Source organism: Manis pentadactyla, chromosome 2 (genome assembly GCF_030020395.1).
Source record: "Manis pentadactyla isolate mManPen7 chromosome 2, mManPen7.hap1, whole genome shotgun sequence".
Taxonomy (NCBI): Eukaryota; Metazoa; Chordata; class Mammalia; order Pholidota; family Manidae; genus Manis; species Manis pentadactyla.
The window spans coordinates 142,008,037-142,026,859 of NC_080020.1; positions in this window are offsets into that span (position 1 = coordinate 142,008,037).

Genomic DNA, 18,823 nt, shown 5'->3' on the forward strand with positions numbered 1-18,823 from the left:
AGCATGATTAGTTGGGCCTGGTTGAAGATAAGGGGCAAGAATAGTGACAGGAAAGGAGGCATCAGAAAAGCATAAGCAGCCACCTCACTGCTGGGATCAGACATGGAGCCAAGGTCATCCTGAGATGGGCTCTTGACCTTGACTTGCATCCTTTCTTCCTCTCAGGACCACCCTTCCCACCACCCTACCAGCCTGGATTGGAGCAGGATGTTCTGCCATAAAGGAGCCTTGCCAGATGCTGTCTTGACTCTTACTTTCTCCTGTAAAGAGAAAATGCCAGCTGTTGCACAGCATAGGCAGGAAAGAGAATTCTTAGTCTAAGAGTGGGCCAGTCATCTCTTGAATGTTTTAGGAGAATGATGAAACAAGATCTTCTGAGTTTCGACAGTTTAAGGAAAAATTATCTAACAGACTTTGGTCAGCAAGAAGTTGAGGATGTGGGGAGCCAGTGGTTCTGGGTGTAGGAAGTGACAGATACTGGAATAGGTCTTTTCAGAGTTAACATCTTCTTACCATCCACACCCATACCATCTCCTGTAGGTTGCATCTCAAAAGAAGGTAGGTCCTTAGAGGCCTCATTATTATGAGGGATATTCTGTGCTTTTCAAGAGGAAGGGATAGTGTTTTGGAAGAGAACACACTGCACTTCAAGGCTGTTACCTACCAAAAGCAAAAAAGGGCTTAAGTAATTGTTCATCAAAGATGAAACTGGAATCTATGAATTGCATTCCAGGCTGTGTAGTGGGACATCTGAGTTAAACTTAGTATATGCCATCTTGTTATATTCCCATAGCAGGGTGATGAGATGGTAGGTATTATTCCTCCTTATTTTGCTGATGAGAAAACTGAGGCTCAAAGAAGTAAATTGATTTAATCTAGTTCTCACACTAGTAATATATTTTATTTTTAAAGTGTATTTTGTACCACAGTGCTCTGAAAGACCTAGAAACAATTATAAACCCAATAGCAATGGCACCCTGATGTCCTGATAGCTTTTCTCATTAAAAAAAAAAGTTTTCCTTAGAGAAACATTCTCCTCCAGATGAGGAGAAGGAAGTGCACAGGATGAACATGTTGTCATATCAGAAAGTAAAGTGGGAACAGTGGCTGCTGCAGTCATGTCAGAATAAGCTACAAGCCATTAACTCCAGAGCCATCAAAGTTCAGAGACCCTCTTGAGTTGGCTGATAACAAGAAAGTTAGAGCATCAAAAATAACTAGAGGTGGGGGTGGAGCCAAGTTGGTGGCGTGAGTAGTTCAGTGGAAATATCCTCACAAAAACATATATATTTATGAAAATACAATAAATACAACTATTCCTAAAAGAGACACCAGTGGATACAGTACAACAGCCAGGATACATCTACATCTGCGAGAACTCAACATCACACAAAGGGGGTAAGATACAAGCCGTGGCCTGGCGGGACCTGAACACCACCCCCAACCCCAGAACCCGGCAGGGAGAAAGGAGTCGGAACGGGGAGGGGGTGAAAGCCCAGGACTGCTAAACAACCAGCTCTAGAAATCCACACCCGGAGTGGAGACACAAGGTGCACAGGGTGCTGGATATTAGAGAAACGGAAAAGCAAAACCTGCGGGCAGGTCCCCGCAACTGGTGCCCCTGAGACAAAAGAAAAGCAAGTGCTTTCTGCAAGTCTTAAAGAGTCAGGGGCCCCATAGCTGGACGAAGTTGTCCCAGCACACATAGCCAGCAGCTGGGAATCCTGGGGAACCTTAGGCGCCCTAAACCCCAGGGAGGCAGTGCAGCTCTGAAGCCCCTCATGGCACAAAGCAGCCTGCCAGTCATTCCCAAAATGGCACAGACCCCGACACACTGGCCAAGTAGTGGGAGAGCAGCAGGGCGCGCCGGGGGTGGCGGCGCCAGATGGGACTGGGAGCGGCCCGTGCGAGCCCGCCATGGCGGCAACTGAGCAGCCCTGGAGCGACCTGCGCGCACCAGTGACCACGGTGCCAGAGGGTCATGGGAGAGGCCTGCGTGAGCCTGCAGTGGCGGCGACTGAGCGGCCTAGGAGCAGCCCGTGCGTACTGGTGGCGGTGGCCTAAGAGGGACACAGGAGAGGCCTGCGTGCACCTGCAGCACTGCCAGAGGGAGCAACCACGCTCCCAGCAGCTGACTGGAATCCCAGCCCGACACAGAGCTGCCCAGGCCCGAGCCAAAGGCCGCTGCTGGCACACATACAGCTGCCCGGCAGAGGTGCTGCTATTGCAGAGGAGGGCAGCCAGCATGCCTGCCACTCCCTGCAGGGCTCTGTGCTGCTCTGACAGAGAGCCCACCCACAGCAGCTTAGGGGAATAACCCGGTGGCTGCTCCAGGAGTGCAGGTAACTGTCACAGGCAGCGGAGAAGGGTAAGGCACCCAGCAAGCAGGAAAGGACTTTCTTCTCCCAGCTGACACACCCACAACCTGCCTACAGCCACTGCTATCACCATGAACAGGCAGAAAAATTTAGTCCAGGCCAAAATAGTCCAGACAACCCCTGAGAGAGGATCCATAGAGACAGACCTGACCAGTCTCCCTGAAAAAGAATTCAAAATAAAAATCATAAACATGCTGATGGATGTGTAGGGAAATATGCAAGAGCTGAAGGAGTAAGTACAGAGGGAGACTACAGAAATACAACAATCTCTAGAAGGACTTAAAAGCAGAATGGATGGGATGCAAGAGGCCATTAATGGAATAGAAACCAGAGAACAGGAATGCATAGAAGTTGATGCAGAGAGAGATAAAAGGATCTCCGGAAATGAAACAATATTAAGAGAACTGTGTGACCAATCTTAAAGGAACAATATCCGCATTATAGGGGTACCAGAAGAAGAAGAGAGAGAAAAAGGGATAGAAGGTGTCTTTGAAGAAATAATTGCTGAAAACTTCCCCAAACTGGGGTAGGAAATAGTTGCTCAGACCACAGAAGCACACAGAACTCCCAACAGAAGGGACCCAAGGAGGACAACACCAAGACACATAATAATTAAAATGGCAAAGATCAAGGACAAGGACAGAGTATTAAAGGCAGCCAGAGACAGAAAAAATGTCACCTACAGAGGAAAACCCTCAGGCTATCATCAGACTTCTCAACAGAAACCTTACAGGCCAGAAGAGAATGGCATGATATATTTAATGCAATGAAACAGAAGGGCCTTGAACCAAGGATACTGTATCCAGCACGATTATCACTTAAATATGAAGGAGGGATTAAACAATTCCCAGACAAGCAAAAGTTGAGGGAATTTGCCTCCCACAAACCACCTTTACAGGATATTTTAGAGGGACTGCTCTAGATGGCAGCACTCCTAAAAAGAGCACAGAACAAAACGCCAAACATATGAAGAATGGAGGAGGAGGAATAAGAAGGGAGAGAAATAAAGAATCATCAGGCAGTGTTTATAATAGCTCAATAAGCAAGTTAAGTTAGACAGTAAGGTAGTAAAGAAGCTAACCTTGAACCTTTGGTAACCACAAACTTAAAGCCTGCAATGGCAATAAGTACATATGTTTCAGTAATCACCCTAAATGTAAATGAACTGAATGTACAAATCAAAAGACAGAGAGTAATAGAATGGATGAAAAAGCAAGACCCATCTATATGCCGCTTACAAGAGACTCACCTCAAACCCAAAGACATGCACAGACTAAAAGTCAAGGGATGGAAAATGATATTTCATGCAAACAACAGGGAGAAAAAAGCAGGTGTTGCAGTAGTATTATCAGACAAAATAGACTTCAAAACAAAGAAAGTAAGAAGAGATAAAGGAGGACATTGCATAATGATAAAGGGCTCAGTCCAACAAGAGGATATAACCATTATAATCATATATGCACCCAATACAGGAGTACCAACATATGTGAAACAAATACTAACAGAATTAAAGGAGGAAATAGAATGCATTGCATTCATTTTGGGAGACTTCAACACACCACTTACTCCAAAAGACAGATCAATCAGACAGAAAATAAGTAAGGACACAGAGGGACTGAGCAACACACTAGAACAGATGGACCTAATAGACATCTACAGAACTCTACACCCAAAAGCAACAGGAAACACATTCTTCTTAAATGCACATGGAACATTCTCCAGAATAGACCACATACTAGGCCACAAAAAGAGCCTCAGTAAATTCCAAAAGATTGAAATCCTACCACCCAACTTTTCAGACCACAAAGGGATAAAACTAGAAATAAATTGTACAAAGAAAGCAAAAAGACTCACAAACACATGGAGGCTTAACAACATGCTCCTAAATAATCTATGGATCAATGACCAAATTAAAATGGAGATCCAGCAATATATGGAAACAAATGACAACAACAACCCAACGCCCCAACTTCTGTGGGACGCAGAGAAAGCAGTCTTAAGAGGAAAATATATAGTAATCCAGGCATATTTAAAGAAGGAAGAACAATCCCAAATGAATAGTCTAATGTCACAATTATTGAAATTGGAAAAAGAAGAACAAATGAGGCTTAAGGTCAGCAGAAGGAGGGACATAATAAAGATCAGAGAAGAAAGAAATAAAATTGAGAAGAATAAAACAATAGAAAAAAATCAATGAAACCAAGAGCTGGTTCTTTCAGAAAAAAAACAAAATAGATAAGCCTCTAGTCAGACTTATTAAGAGAAAAAGAATCAACACACATCAACAGAATCAGAAATGAGAAAGGAAACATCATGATGGACCCCACAGAAATACAAAGAATTATTAGAGAATACTATGAATACCTATATGCTAACAAGCTGGAAAACCTAGGAGAAATGGACAACTTCCTAGAAAAATACAACCTTCCAAGACTGACCCAGAAAGAAACAGAAAATCTAAACAGACCAATTACCAGTGATGAAATTGAAGCGGTAATCAAAAAACTACCCAAGAACAAAACCCCCGGGCCAGATGGATTTACCTCAGAATTTTATCAGACATACAGAGAAGACATAATACCCATTCTCCTTAAAGATTTCCAAAAAATAGAAGAGGAGGGAATACTCCCAAACTCATTCTATGAAGCCAACATCACCTTTATACCAAAACCAGGTGAAGACCCCACCAAAAAAGAAAACTACAGACCAATATCCCTGATGAACGTAGATGCAAAAATACTCCACAAAATATTAGCAAATTGAATTCAAAAATACATCAAGAGGATCATACACCATGACCAAGTGGAATTCATCTCAGGGATGCAAGGATGGTAAAACATTTGAAAATCCATCAACATCATCCACCATACAAACAAAAAGAGGGACAAAAATCACATGATCATCTCCATAGATGCTGAAAAAGCATTCAACAAAATTCAACATCCATTCATGATAAAAACTCTCAACAAAATAGGCATAGAGGGCAAGTACCTCAACATAGTAAAGGCCATATATGATAAACTCACAGCTAACATCATACTGAACAGTGAGAGGCTGAACACTTTTCCTCTGAGATCGGGAACAAGACAGGGATGCCCACTCTCCCCACTGTTATTCAACATAGTACTGGAGGTCCTAGCCATGGCAATTAGACAAAACAAATACAAGGAATCCAGATTCGTAAAGAAGATGTCAAACTGTCACTATTTGCAGATGACATGATATTGTACATAAAAAACCCTAAAGACTCCACTCCAAAACTACTAGAACTAATATCAGAATTCAGCAAAGTTTCAGGATACAAAATTAACACACAGAGATCTGTGGCTTTCCTATACACTAACAATGAACTAGTAGAAAGAGAAATCAGGAAAACAATTCCATTCACAATAGCATCAAAAAGAATAAAATACCAAGGAATAAACCTAATGAAGGAAGTGAATGACCTATACCCTGAAAACTACAAGATACTCTTAAGAGAAATTAAAGAGGACACTAACAAATGGAAACTCATCCCATGCTCCTGGCTAGGAAGAATTAATATCATCAAAATGGCCATCCTGCCCAAAGCAATATACAGATTCGATGCAATCCCTATCAAATTACCAACAGCATTCTTCAATGAGCTGGAACAAATAGTTCAAAAATTCATATGGAACCACCAAAGACCCCGAAAAGCCAAAGCAATCCTGAGAAGGAAGAATAAAGTGGGGGGTATCTCACTCCCCAACTTCAAGCTCTACTACAAAGCCACAGTAATAAAGACAGTTTGGTACTGGCACAAGTACATAGCCACAGACCAGTGGAACAGAACAGAAACTCCAGACATTAACCCAAACATATATGGTCAATTAATATACAATAAAGCAGCCATGGACATACAATGGGGAAATGATAGTCTCTTCAACAGATGGTGCTGGCAAAACTGGACAGCTACATGTAGGAGAATGAAACTGGACTGTTGTCTAACCCCATACACAAAAGTAAATTCGAAATGGATCAAAGACCTGAATGTAAGTCATGAAACCATAAAACTCTTAGAAAAAAACATAGGCAAAAATCTCTTAGACATAAACATGAGTGACTTCTTCATGAACATATCTCCCCAGGCAAGGGAAACAAAAGCAGAAATGAACAGGGACTATGTCAAGCTGAAAAGCTTCTGTACAGCAAAGGACACCACCAATAGAACAAAAAGGTACCCTATGGTATGGGAGAATATATTCATAAATGACAGATGTGATAAAGGGTTGACATCCAAAATATACAAAGAGCTCACACACCTCAACAAACAAAAAGCAAATAATCCAATTTAAAAATGGGCAGAGGAGCCAAATAGACAGTTCTCTAAAGAGGAGATTCAGATGGCCAACAGACACATGAAAAGATGCTCCATATCGCTTGTCATCAGAGAAATGCAAATTAAAACCACAATGAGATATCACCTCACACCAGTAAGGATCGCCACCATCCAAAAGACAAACAACAACAAATGTTGGCGAGGTTGTGGAGAAAGGGGAACCCTCCTACACTGTTGGTGGGAGTGGGACTGTAAATTAGTTCAACCATTGTGGAAAGCAGTATGGAGGTTCCTCAAAATGCTTAAAATAGAAATACCATTTGACCCAGGAATTCCACTTCTAGGAATTTACCCTAAGAATGCAGCAGATCAATTTGAGAAAGACACATGTACCCCTATGTTTATCGCAGCACTATTTATAATAGCCAAGAAATGGAAGCAACCTAAATGTCCATCAGTAGATGAATGGATAAAGAAGATGTGGTACATATACACAATGAAATATTATTCAGCCGTAAGAAGAAAACAAACCCTACCATTTGCAACAACATGGATGGAGCTAGAGGGTATAATGCTCAGTGAAATAAGCCAGGCAGAGAAAGGCAAGTACCAAATGATTTCACTCATATGTGGAGTATAAGAACAAAGAAAAACTGAAGGAACAAAACAGCAGCAGAATCACAGAACCCACGAATGGACTAACAGTTACCAAAGGGAAAGGGACTGGGGAGGATGGGTGGGAAGGGAGGGATAAGGGCGGGGAAAAAGGAACGGGGCATTACGAGTAGCATGTATAGTGTGTGGGGGGTACAGGGCGGGCCCTACAACACAGAGAAGACAAGTAGTGATTTTACAGCATCTTAATACGCTGATGGACAGTGACTGTGAAGGGGTATGTCAGGGGGACTTGGTGATGGGGGAGCTTAGTAAACACAATGTTCTTCATGTAATTGTAGATTGATACCAAAATAAAAATTATAAATTAAAAAAAATAACTAGAGAGGGTTGGGACACATTCAATATGTTAAAGCCCAGAGTTCATAATAACATCTTTAAAATTCCAGCTCACTGTCACCTTTGGAAGATGCTAGGAAACCATTTTATTTGGAAAATGGGCAAGTAAAGGGGGAAAACTGTATTTATTCTTCATTTCCCAGGTGAGTCATACCTCAGGGTCACAGGTGATGAGAACGTTTCTTTTTACAGAAGCCATCCAGCTAATAATTAAAGAAGGGATGATAGAATTAGATCACCACTCTGAACCCTAATGAAGTAATGGACCTGGCACCTATCTTCAAACCAGCTAACATCACACTCACTCTTAACAGACATTAGGGTCTCCTGATAAAAGTGCACAACACCTCCTAGAAAGGGTTCTTGACAAAATGCAATCTGAATGTGATTCAGTCTCTAGATACAAATATCAACTTTCAAGAAAAGGAGGCAGGAGAACATGTTAAACAGTACCATGGGACACAGTTAGCAAGATCTAGACTGTGGGAAGACTACAGAAAGAATGACCCAGTTTTTTAACAAATGAAGGGAAGATTTTTTTTTTTAATGCTGATGCGACAATTCTGGGGGAAGGAACCTATGAATTAAGAGACTTAAGAGACATGTCAAGCAATGGAAATGCATTAGCCTAATTTGGATTCTAATTTGAAAATTCACTGTTTAGAAGTATGAGAAAATTGGGGATATTTGAACGCTCTGAATATCTGATGATATTAACGAACTATTGCTAATAATTTAAGAGCAATAGATACTGTGATCATGTGTGTGTGCATGGACACACTTACCTTTTAGAGACACAAATCCTTTTAATCTTGGGTTTTATGAGGTACTTAAAAATCTAAATATTCCAGAGAGGAATGGGAAGCCTCCCTAGGCGTGCCACCCACCTCTATTTCCACATGTCTCACCACACACACCCTCGTGCTGCACAGCTCAGCACCACAGTGGGTCCTTTCTTTATGCTTTTTGTACAAAACTGGCCCATAGGTTTCAAAATTTATGTTACTAAAGTGACCAGCAGAAGTTTTAAGCATCTTGACAGTGCTCATTAACTCCACTTTTCTCGATGTCTGGGATTTGCTTCAAAATCACATAGGGTGGGAAAAGTGGGAAGGAACATAAATTTGACCAAAATGTTGATAAATGTGAAACCTGGTTTGTGGGTACACTGGGATTCATAGTCACCTGTCTGTGTCTTTGACATTTTCCAAAATGAAAAGTAAACAACAAAAACACCCAGAGCTAACCATTTCCTACCAAATAATGTCTGGTGCTTAGGACCCGCAGTCTTTCAACAACAGCTCCTATGTCCTACTTATCTTTTATTTCTCAGCAGTACACATGTTTGTTCTAGCCAAATGCAGATTCCAGACTTTGAGTCTGGAATATACACTATAGTTTTCTGTTGCTGGAACAATCCTTCTGTCATCACTCCAAGTACATGATTCCTGTCTGTCTCCTCCAGTGCTTTCCATTTTGGGGTACTCTCTCTTCTCTGAATGTCATGACACACTAGTATGTGTATCTCACCTTCAGCACTGATATTGTGTAAGCTTTCTGTGTGCATGTGGCTTTCCTTCCTATCTAGGTTATAAATCCTTGAGACTAAAAACCTTGTTTTGTACTTACTGGTACACACAGAACACAGTACGTGATCAATAAATATGGTTTAGTTAAGTGGATATAATCACTCAATTAGATGCTAGAGGTAGAGCTTTGAAAGGAAAAACATGATGATATCTAAAAATAAAATTAGGAAAAAGAAAAACTAGAAATGAGGCAGTCTGCCCAGAAGAGAGAAAAACTACCTGGTGACAGCCTTCCGAATACTTCGGGCTTAGCGTGGAAAGACTTGTCATGTGACCTTAGCAAATAATAACAGATTTCCTCCTGGACTCTCAAGCACAGAGCCATTTTGTGCACACACAAGGGACTTTCATTTCCTGCTTACAGAATAATACCTCAGCCTGGCCCACAGGTTCAGCTGCCAAAGCACACCGTCTGGCTGAAACACCCTAAAACCCTCATTAAGTGGCCATTACTCAGTTCCTTTCATTAATCCTAATTCCTTTGTAAAATGCACCTCAAATAACCAAAGAAAAATAAGATTATTTGAGAAATGGGAAGCTTGTCTCTGCCATTTACATGACTAGCTAGGATTTTGTCCCTTTGTTCCCCAATCCATACATTTTTTTAACATGGTAATTACACATAACATTTACCATTTTAGCTATTTTTAGGTGAAGAGTTCAATACCATTAAATACATGCCATTGCTGTGCAATCGTCACCACCATCCCTCTCCAGAGTTTTTCATCTTGCAACACTGAAACTCTGTCCCCATTCCCCACTAACTCCCCATTCCCCGCCCCCAGCAGCCACCATCTCCTTTCTGTCTCTATGAATGTGACTCCTCTAGTGACCTTATTTAAGCGGAATCATAGTATCTGTCGTTTTGCATCTATCTAACCTAGTTTATTTAGCATAATGTTCTCAAAACTAATCCATATTGTAGCATATGTTAGAATTCTTTTTAGCTGAATAAGACCACATCTTGTTTGTCTACTAATCTATCGATGTCATTTGAGATGTTTCCACCTTTTGTGTTTTGTGAATAATGCCACTATAAATATTGCTGTACAAAGACCTGTTCAAGTACCTACTTTCAATTCTTTTGGTTATATACTCAGCCCAACCCACGTTGGAAGCCATTGTCAGTTACACTTCTTAGGGATTCTGAGTATTTCCCTTCTTCCCCCTCTTATTTTTTAATGCAATTCCAGAGGATTTCTTCTCAGTCTTTTGCATTTGACAAGCCCCATATTAAACAACAACTTCTGAGTGTTAGAGGAGTGTCAGAGCTGATTTGGAAGCAGGGGCCAGGTGGGTGTGGATAAGCACTCAGCCATCTGGTTTAGTCCTTCCTGCTACACCTGGGCTGATTGAGAATAACAGATGCTTCGGTCTCTAGGCTTGAGGGTTTGGAATGACTGTTCAGAAAGAGCAGTTGCACAGGGAGAAAAGAGGACCCCAGGATCAGAGCCTCCTGTCTGGAAAGGGCTGAGAGTGGTTGTGACTCCCAGGGTAGCTGGAAAGCCACAGAGCAGGGCTGGGGACCATGGTGACACACTGCGGTAATGAAGCATGCGTGGCCCTCAGTGAGTCACCCACTCTGCCCTGCCTTACATTTGCCTGCTTTTAGAAAAGGGGTCCTGTAATGCCTGCTCACTGTTCAGAGCTATTGTGAGGAAAGATTAAACACTAGAGGAGGGCTAGGCTTTGAAAACAAAAGGAACCATAAGTTGCTAGGTGTAACTCCGGGGCAAGGAAATTCCGGGGCAAGACACCTCTAAAACCGAAATCAGTCAAAAGCAGAAATAAAGTTTAAAACCCGTGTGTTGCTAACAGACTGTGGTCTGGGGCCTTTCTCTCTCCTGCCCCAGCAGAAGCAAGCACGACCTCCCCCCAACCTCTCAGGTTCAGATAAGCCCTTGGTTGCCCAGGTAATTACCCACTGGTATGGAGATGAACTACGGCCCTCCACCTCTGAGGAACGCCTGTTGATATGCAGATGCACTAAAGCCTGGCGAGATATTCTGGAAATATTATGATTTTACCACACAAGGTATTTATGTGACTCCCGAATTGCGCTTAATGCACTCTTTCAGAAAAAAATAGGCAGAAGAAAAAGGATTCCCAGCCCCTTCTGAGCAGCAAGCTTCTTGGTTCTCCTTCACTCTTGATCTAGTACTGTCAGAAACACAAATGACCTGGTAATAACCTTTTGTAAAAGGCAGGACAAAACTTCTAGATTATAATCAATTTCCTCAAATGATTTCTAGAGTCAACCAACCAGTTACTTAAAGCCTTCAGAAGATGCTGGAGGGAATTTTCCTTATTCATGATGTCCATCTTAGCACAGACAGGGCTTCATGCCAAACCTCACCGACTTGTACTGATTTCTCAGCCAGAAGGTAGCGAAGAAAGCATGTGAGAATCAGCGTGAATCTCTGCACATGAGGAGGAGCTGCCACTCAATGGCTTTGCCACGGGAAAGGCCTGTAATTGTTACAGAAAGCAATCTCAGCATCAGGCCCCAGGCTCCTTCCTTCCAGGAAGATTGGACAGAAAATCTGGGCAGCTTCTCTTTCAGATTGCTCTGGGGTCTGCCGTAAAGGGATTTGGTAGCAGCGGCATCTGTAGGTCTGGCTTTGTTTGGAGCATGGCCAGAGCTCTGCTGGAGGCAAGACAGTCTTCAGTTTGTTTGTTTCAAGAACAATCGTCTCAGGGGGTTGGCATAAGAACCAGGGAGACTCCCAAGAGAATAATCTCAACAATGCAATTCCCTAGGCATCTGAAACTGTTTTATTTTAATTTTGGTATTATTAATATAAAATCACATGAGCAACAGTATGGTTACTAGATTCCCCCCATTATCAAGTCCCCACTACAATACCCCATTACAGACACTGTCCATCAGTGTAGTAAGATGCTATAGAGTCACTACTTGTCTTCTCTGTGCTATACTGCCTTCCCCGTGCCCCCATCTGAAATTGTTTTGAACAGTTTTGGTGATTCTGAGGAGAACCCCTCCTAGGAGTAGCTGAGATCAAGCCCTCCTGAATGAGCCATTAAAAGAATCTAAAAGATGCCCAAGTTGCATTGTAATCATCAGTCTAGCTAAGGGGCTAGAACTTACTGGTGAAAAAGAAAGGGTAATTATGCAACATGATAAAGTTACTGGTTATCACTACAGTGGCATCATATTAATTATGGTTGAAAAAGAGAATCTAAAAGAGAATTGAAAAATGGTAGTCCTGTTATTGAAGCACAATTTTAAAGAAGTTATTACGGTCCAGACCCGCTACATTTACATGGGAAATAAGGAATTGATTTTATTAACACACATGTGAAAGCTAAATCTTACTGGATTGATTTTTAAACTAGTCAGTGGAAGGAGACCACACAGAAGGCCAGCAATTCGATGATTGTTGTCTTTTTGTAGATGGCTCAGTCCCAATTTGGAGGTCACCTTTGAAACCAGGTGGAGGAAAACTACAAACACAGCCGTCCAAACACATGGCATGCACTTGGAGGGTAATGTGCTACTTGAGTTTGCTTTTATGGAACATAAAAAGAAAGTTTCAGGGGAAAATTAATTCTCATATGGAAAATGTTTTCAGAGAGCAAACCTAGTGTCCACCACTCTCTGAGTGAACTTAATTCGCTTCTAGTGAGTGTTACAGATACTTGAAAATCTTTTATCTGAACTCCTTCATGATAATTGTGCTCTTTTACCTAATTTTTAATGGAAACTGCAAAAAGAGCACAAAGAATTTCCATATATTCTTTTATCTTGATTCCCTAAATGTTACCATTTTACCACATTTGCTTTATCTATTCCTTTTGATTCCCATTTGAGAGTAGTTTGCAGGCATGATGCTCATTAGCCAAGATAGTGTGTATTTCCTAGAAGGATATTCTTTTACATAAACACAAAACAATGATCAAACCAGGAAATTAGCATCAATACAATAATACCATTATCTACAGACCATATTCAGATTTTGCCAATTATCTTAATAATGTACCTTACAGCAAAAGAAAAGTCTAGGTCATATGTTGTGTTCAGTTGTCATTATTTCATGAGTCTCCTTTAATCTGGAAGAGCTGCTAGGTCTTTGTCTTTTATGATATTGACATTTTTAAAGACAACGTGTCAGTATAGCACAGGCAGTCCCTCCATTTGGGTTTGTCAGACATTTCCTAATTGTTCCATTAAGTTACGCACTTTCTGCAGAGGTTATGCACCTGTGGCAGGGATTTCAGATCTGTGCACTTTGGGCAAATGTGTTCTTTTCAGTGCATCCAATAAGGAGGCATATTATATTGATGCATAATAATTTTTAACAGAAAAATTATATCTTGATATGCTCTTCTCAGTGAAAAAAAAAGAGTAAGAATTCCAAATCACCATCAGATTCTTAATGACTGTGGTACAATTCTGTGTTTATCACTTTCCAGTAGCAGAGAAAGTAGAGGGTGTGTTTACAACTTAACGACCAGCAGAGTGCAAGAGATCTGGCTGGCACCCAATAATACCTATGGAGTGAAGAAATTAAAGAACACTTTCTCTCATCTTCACATCCCATCTCTACTTTTGGTTTCTGCTCTGCGTCCCCTCAATCTCGGCTTCTTCCTCAGTGTAGACAGGGCCAGACAGTCCTGTTTGCCACAGCCCCCTCTTAGGACATGGCAAGTGGCTCCACTGGAGGGTTGTGGGTAAAACATTCTCACGTTGATAAAACACCGCTCATCCTTCAGAATGTTGGCATCACTAAATAAATAAATGGTTGAGATACAATATGCCAAGAGGGTCTCTCACCTCTACTCAACTCTGGAGTCTCATTAATTGGTTAAAGAATTATGAATATCATTCATATTAAAAAACTGTGTTTTTGCAATTTTCAGAAGAGGTTAGAACACCATGTTTCAGGTTTTTCCATGAACTGGTGTCACCACAGGCTCTTGCAGTGTTCTGTGTTAGAGGTTGCGGGCAGAAAACAAAATAAATGAATAGGTTGGCAACAGAATATTAATCAGAAAGAGAGGATCATGATTGCTTACCAGTTTTTTAATTTCTTCATGGATACTCATTTATGGTTGTGACTTTATATTATACGCAAATAATTAGTATTATAGTGAACATTGGTCAATTTTTTTTGTATGCTGATATAACTTTCTTTAGTTCTCTTTTAATTTTTAACAGTACAAAGATTGCTATTATTGTATTATGCAGTAATATTCTTTTGATTTGCCCATGTATACACATCACCATGGACAGCTCAGACCTTCCATTTGGGATTTACTTTGGTTCTCTCTCAATATACCTCTTTAATGAACAATTGTGTTGGAGGCAAATTCTCTGTTTTTACTGTCTGAAAATATCTTTATTTTGCCTCCAGTCTTGAGAGCGGTCTTAGGTTCACCTCTCACCACTGCTGACAGTGATTCCGGGAAGTGCACCGAAGCTATGGCCCCCCCGCTTTCTGGTTCTTGTTGCTGTGATTAAGAGATTAGCTCTCAGCCTGATCATTCATTTTTCAAAAAGGCAGTCTATATTTTCTCTCTGGCTTATTTTAATGTCTTCTCTATATTTGGTGTTCTTCAGTTTAAGCACATATCTTGTGGTATGAGTTTCTAGTCATTTATCCTGCCTGCCATTTGTTGGGCTTCCTGATCAGTGATTGGGGTTTTCATCACTTGGGGAAAATTTACAGCCACTATTTCTTTAAATATTGCTTCTTCTTCCTTTGCTATTCTCTCCTGCTGGAACCCTAAGCGCATGCATGTTTGACCTCACCTTATCCTTTATGTCTCTTAACTTCTTTCTCACATTATAAAAATGTGTCTCTCTTGAGCTATAGTCTAGATAATTTCTTCAAACATATCTTCCAGTTGATGTTTTTTTCTCTTCTGTCATCATTTTGGTGAAATACCTTGAAACAAAATGTAGATAAATTGAAAAACATATAAAACAAGCAGATAGCTTTGGGGGAAAAAAGAATGAGTTTAGCAGAAATGGCAGAATGGAAGATCAGTTTTCCAGTGATCAGGAAATAGTGGTCACTTTCAAAGAGAAAATAAAGAACCTAGTATTGCATGAGTCAATTATATTTAAGTCAATATTTTTAAATACTATAATCTGTACTGATTGGGGGTCAGATCTATGTGAATTGCTGAAAATCTGAATGATAGGATGTTACAAGTGCAATCCATTGCTATTTAGTGAACTCAAACTAAGCTGACAAAGCTCTGCTTCATTATAGGTCCCAGTGTTAATGAGCACTAGGGTGACCTGCAGCCAGAGTTCTGGGGTATGAGAATAAGCATCACAGAATTTTCAAGGTAAAATGACCTCAACGTTTATCCTGTCCTACTTTCCACTCAGCTCAGAAATTCTCTCCTCAAGATCCCACACGAAGGGGAGTGTTAGCCTTCAAGGCAAAGTTCATATTCCTCATCTGGCGACATTCCCTTTACATACTCCTTTATTTTGTTTACTTGCTTACCTAAATACCTCTTCATAATCAGCTAAGAGCTTAATGTCAATGTAGCCCAAATCTCAACAAGTAGATTTCCTGTGTAAAACCAAGAGACAGTGAGAGATATTTGGAGGTATGAGGGAGAGAGAGAATCAGCAGCAATTGGGTAAGAATCGCACAGGGCTATGTGACACCTGTGATCCCTGACAAACAGGAGCAAAGCCCAAGCCCCTGCTCCACACTCACTGACAGCTTCAGAGGGACATGAATGGGAATGGTCTAGGAGTGAGGTAATGTTTAAGCAATGGGCAAGGCAGGTTGAAAGCATATATCATGGTCCAGAATGGTGGTCAGAATAATAAAAGCAATTGATTCTGTGAGATAAATTTTCTTAAAATATAATACACATCATGTTGTGGTCCTCAACCTCCCCCCACCTGAGCCTATGGATAAGGTTGGCAGCCTGGCACTCAGAGCCTTCTGAGATGGCCCCTACCTGTTCTCATATGCTTGTCTCCTCTGAACCCTCCCCGGAGCCTCCTCAGAGTGGAGGTCACATAGGATAATTTTGCACTGTGGGCTGAACCATGGCATTTACTTTTATCTTAGCCTCAGACCACCATCTATGCTCCCATGGCCTCCTCTGAACTCACGATGACTAAGCAACTATCACATGCAGAACCCTGGGTGTGGAGTGTGGTGAGGCATCCCCAGCCCCTCTCCCAAGGATTCTGTGGACCAGAGCAGGGATGCCCAGCCTTGAGGAGCACAGAAGAGCGGCCCTCGTGGTTTTGCACATAATGGCATAAAGATGATGGAAGCAGACCCTGCGCAGACCTGCCGTTCAGAGCATCCCTGGACCCCTGGGGCCCCTCTGCTGCCTGGATGCCACCAGCCAAGGCTATGTCCTCTCTTTTCTCTCATCTCCTGTCCTCCCTCCACCTCAAACTTACAAGTCTTATTTATGAGTTTTTTTAGGAGACTGATTTTGGCTTCAAAGGTGATATTCACCTTTTTGCTAAAGGAATTCATGGATTTCTTTTGATTTCCATGGTTTCCTGTTGATTTCTAGTGGTTAATTGTGGATTAAGGCATTTCCATCCTGGAAGGAACTTCCCACAGGGTCCCTATGGGAAGATACTCTAAACCCAGGAATGTGCCAGCTTTTACATAAATAACATCACCTCCCGGGAGCTATACACTCCTGGTTTTGAGAAAAAGAAGCTCCAGATATATCCCACTCTTAGAGATCCAGAAGTTGCGGGTCAAGTATAGACTGTGGAAGGCTTATTGGCAAGAAGGGTCTTTCCTTCCTTGAGTTTTTCAACAGCTCTGAGAGTGACTGTCAGGATGGCTGGGCCTGACTGATGCCTGAACTTGAGAACAAGCAGTGTGCAAGAAAACCAGGGTTCCATGAGACAGGGACACGCAGGGGAGAACTTTGTCAACCTGTCAGAGATGGGTTGGGGAGGTAATCAAGGAGGAGGTGAGCAGAGATTCAAAGGCAGGGACAGGAGGGCGAGTTCTTTTTGCAGAGGCCAGAAAGAGCCCCATGTGTTCTGTGAACTCCAAGGAGTTTGCTGTGTGGGGAGCATGAGGTTGGGGGGCAGGGAGGAGATAAGAGTGGCAGGAGGTGAGCTAAAAAGTAGAGAGTAGGCCCCAGGAAACCACGAAAGCTTTGTTAATCCAAGGCCTTGCGGGTGACGTTTGTTCGCCGAAGTTCCTCTGGAAAGGGCGCTGCAGACGGAGGTGGGAGGAGGGCGGTGGAGCGCAGCCCTGGGTGTGCTTGCCGGGACCCCCACTCACCAGTCCTGCTCTCATCTCTGAAGCCTCTAGGTATGGTGTCCCTTAGTAAGAATCTAAGGACTAGCTTTTCTTCACTTCAATATCTGCCTTAGGTATAACCTTGTAAAAATTGATTAAGTTGTTTTAAATCAAGAGGCCAGACTGAATTACAGTCAAATACCCACAAGTATAGAAGGACCTCTTAGCAGGAGCTATGCTGGGGAATGTAGATACGGGAGAAATGAGCAGCTTTTACTCTTCACCCCATCTACTAGTGGCCTGCCATTCATTTAAATCTATGAGCATACATTACATTTTTATATAAAAAGTTGATAAATGAAAGCAAGGCATTTTTATTTGAAGTACATGTATAGTTAAGGGGGTGTCAAATTTGTAGCAAGTGACTCATTTTTAAGAACAGTTTGCAAACAACGAGCAAGGATTGTGTTCTTAAAAACATTCAAATATCACCCTTTGTAATGGAGCAAAGGTAAGTTTCTGGCTATTCCAAAATGAGCTATCAAAGTTCAGAGTGAGTGGACCACAAATTTATAAATTTATGGTAAGGAACACAGATGCTATGTTGCTGGTTTTCCTCCAGATTGACCTTTAATCTCATGACATGGTGGGCAGGGGCTGGAGAGAGGGAAAGTGGGCCTCAGGGACAATCATCTATGCACTGTGTCATTAGTGGAAGCTTTGTAAGCTTACAGGCTATCCAGTGTAGGTTATGTTCCCAGAGAAGTGGCATAGGCCAGTGCTTTCCATAAACTCTAGTGCCAAGCTGCCCAAGCTCAAGGCCAGGCTGTGCAAACAACTAGCTTTGTTAACATGGGCAAGTAGCCTGTTTCTGCACCTCAATTCCCATCAATAAAATGGAGGTACTAGAATTGAATGGGGAGGAGAGTTGGGAAAATTAAACAGCTTAACTTTTCATGAAGGGCTTAAAACTTTGCCTGCCATCTGAAGTAAGTTTTCTGGAAGTACTTATACAACCAAGGAAACCTGCACCCAGTTGTAGAACTCCTCAGGGCAGCTCAGCATGAAGCCAAAGCAGTAAATTGCTGACTGCAACCAAATAATTACTCCTTGAATGCAAACTTGTCATGGACTGAATATTTGTGTTGCCCCCTCTCCCAACCGAACTCCTACATTGAAACCTAATCCCCAATGTGATGGTGTTAGGAGGTGGGGACTTTAGGGATGATCAGGTCGTAAGGGAGGAGCCCCCATGAATGAGATTAGTGCCCTTATAAAAGAAACCCCATAGCTCTCCGTGCCCCTTCCACCACCTGTGCACAC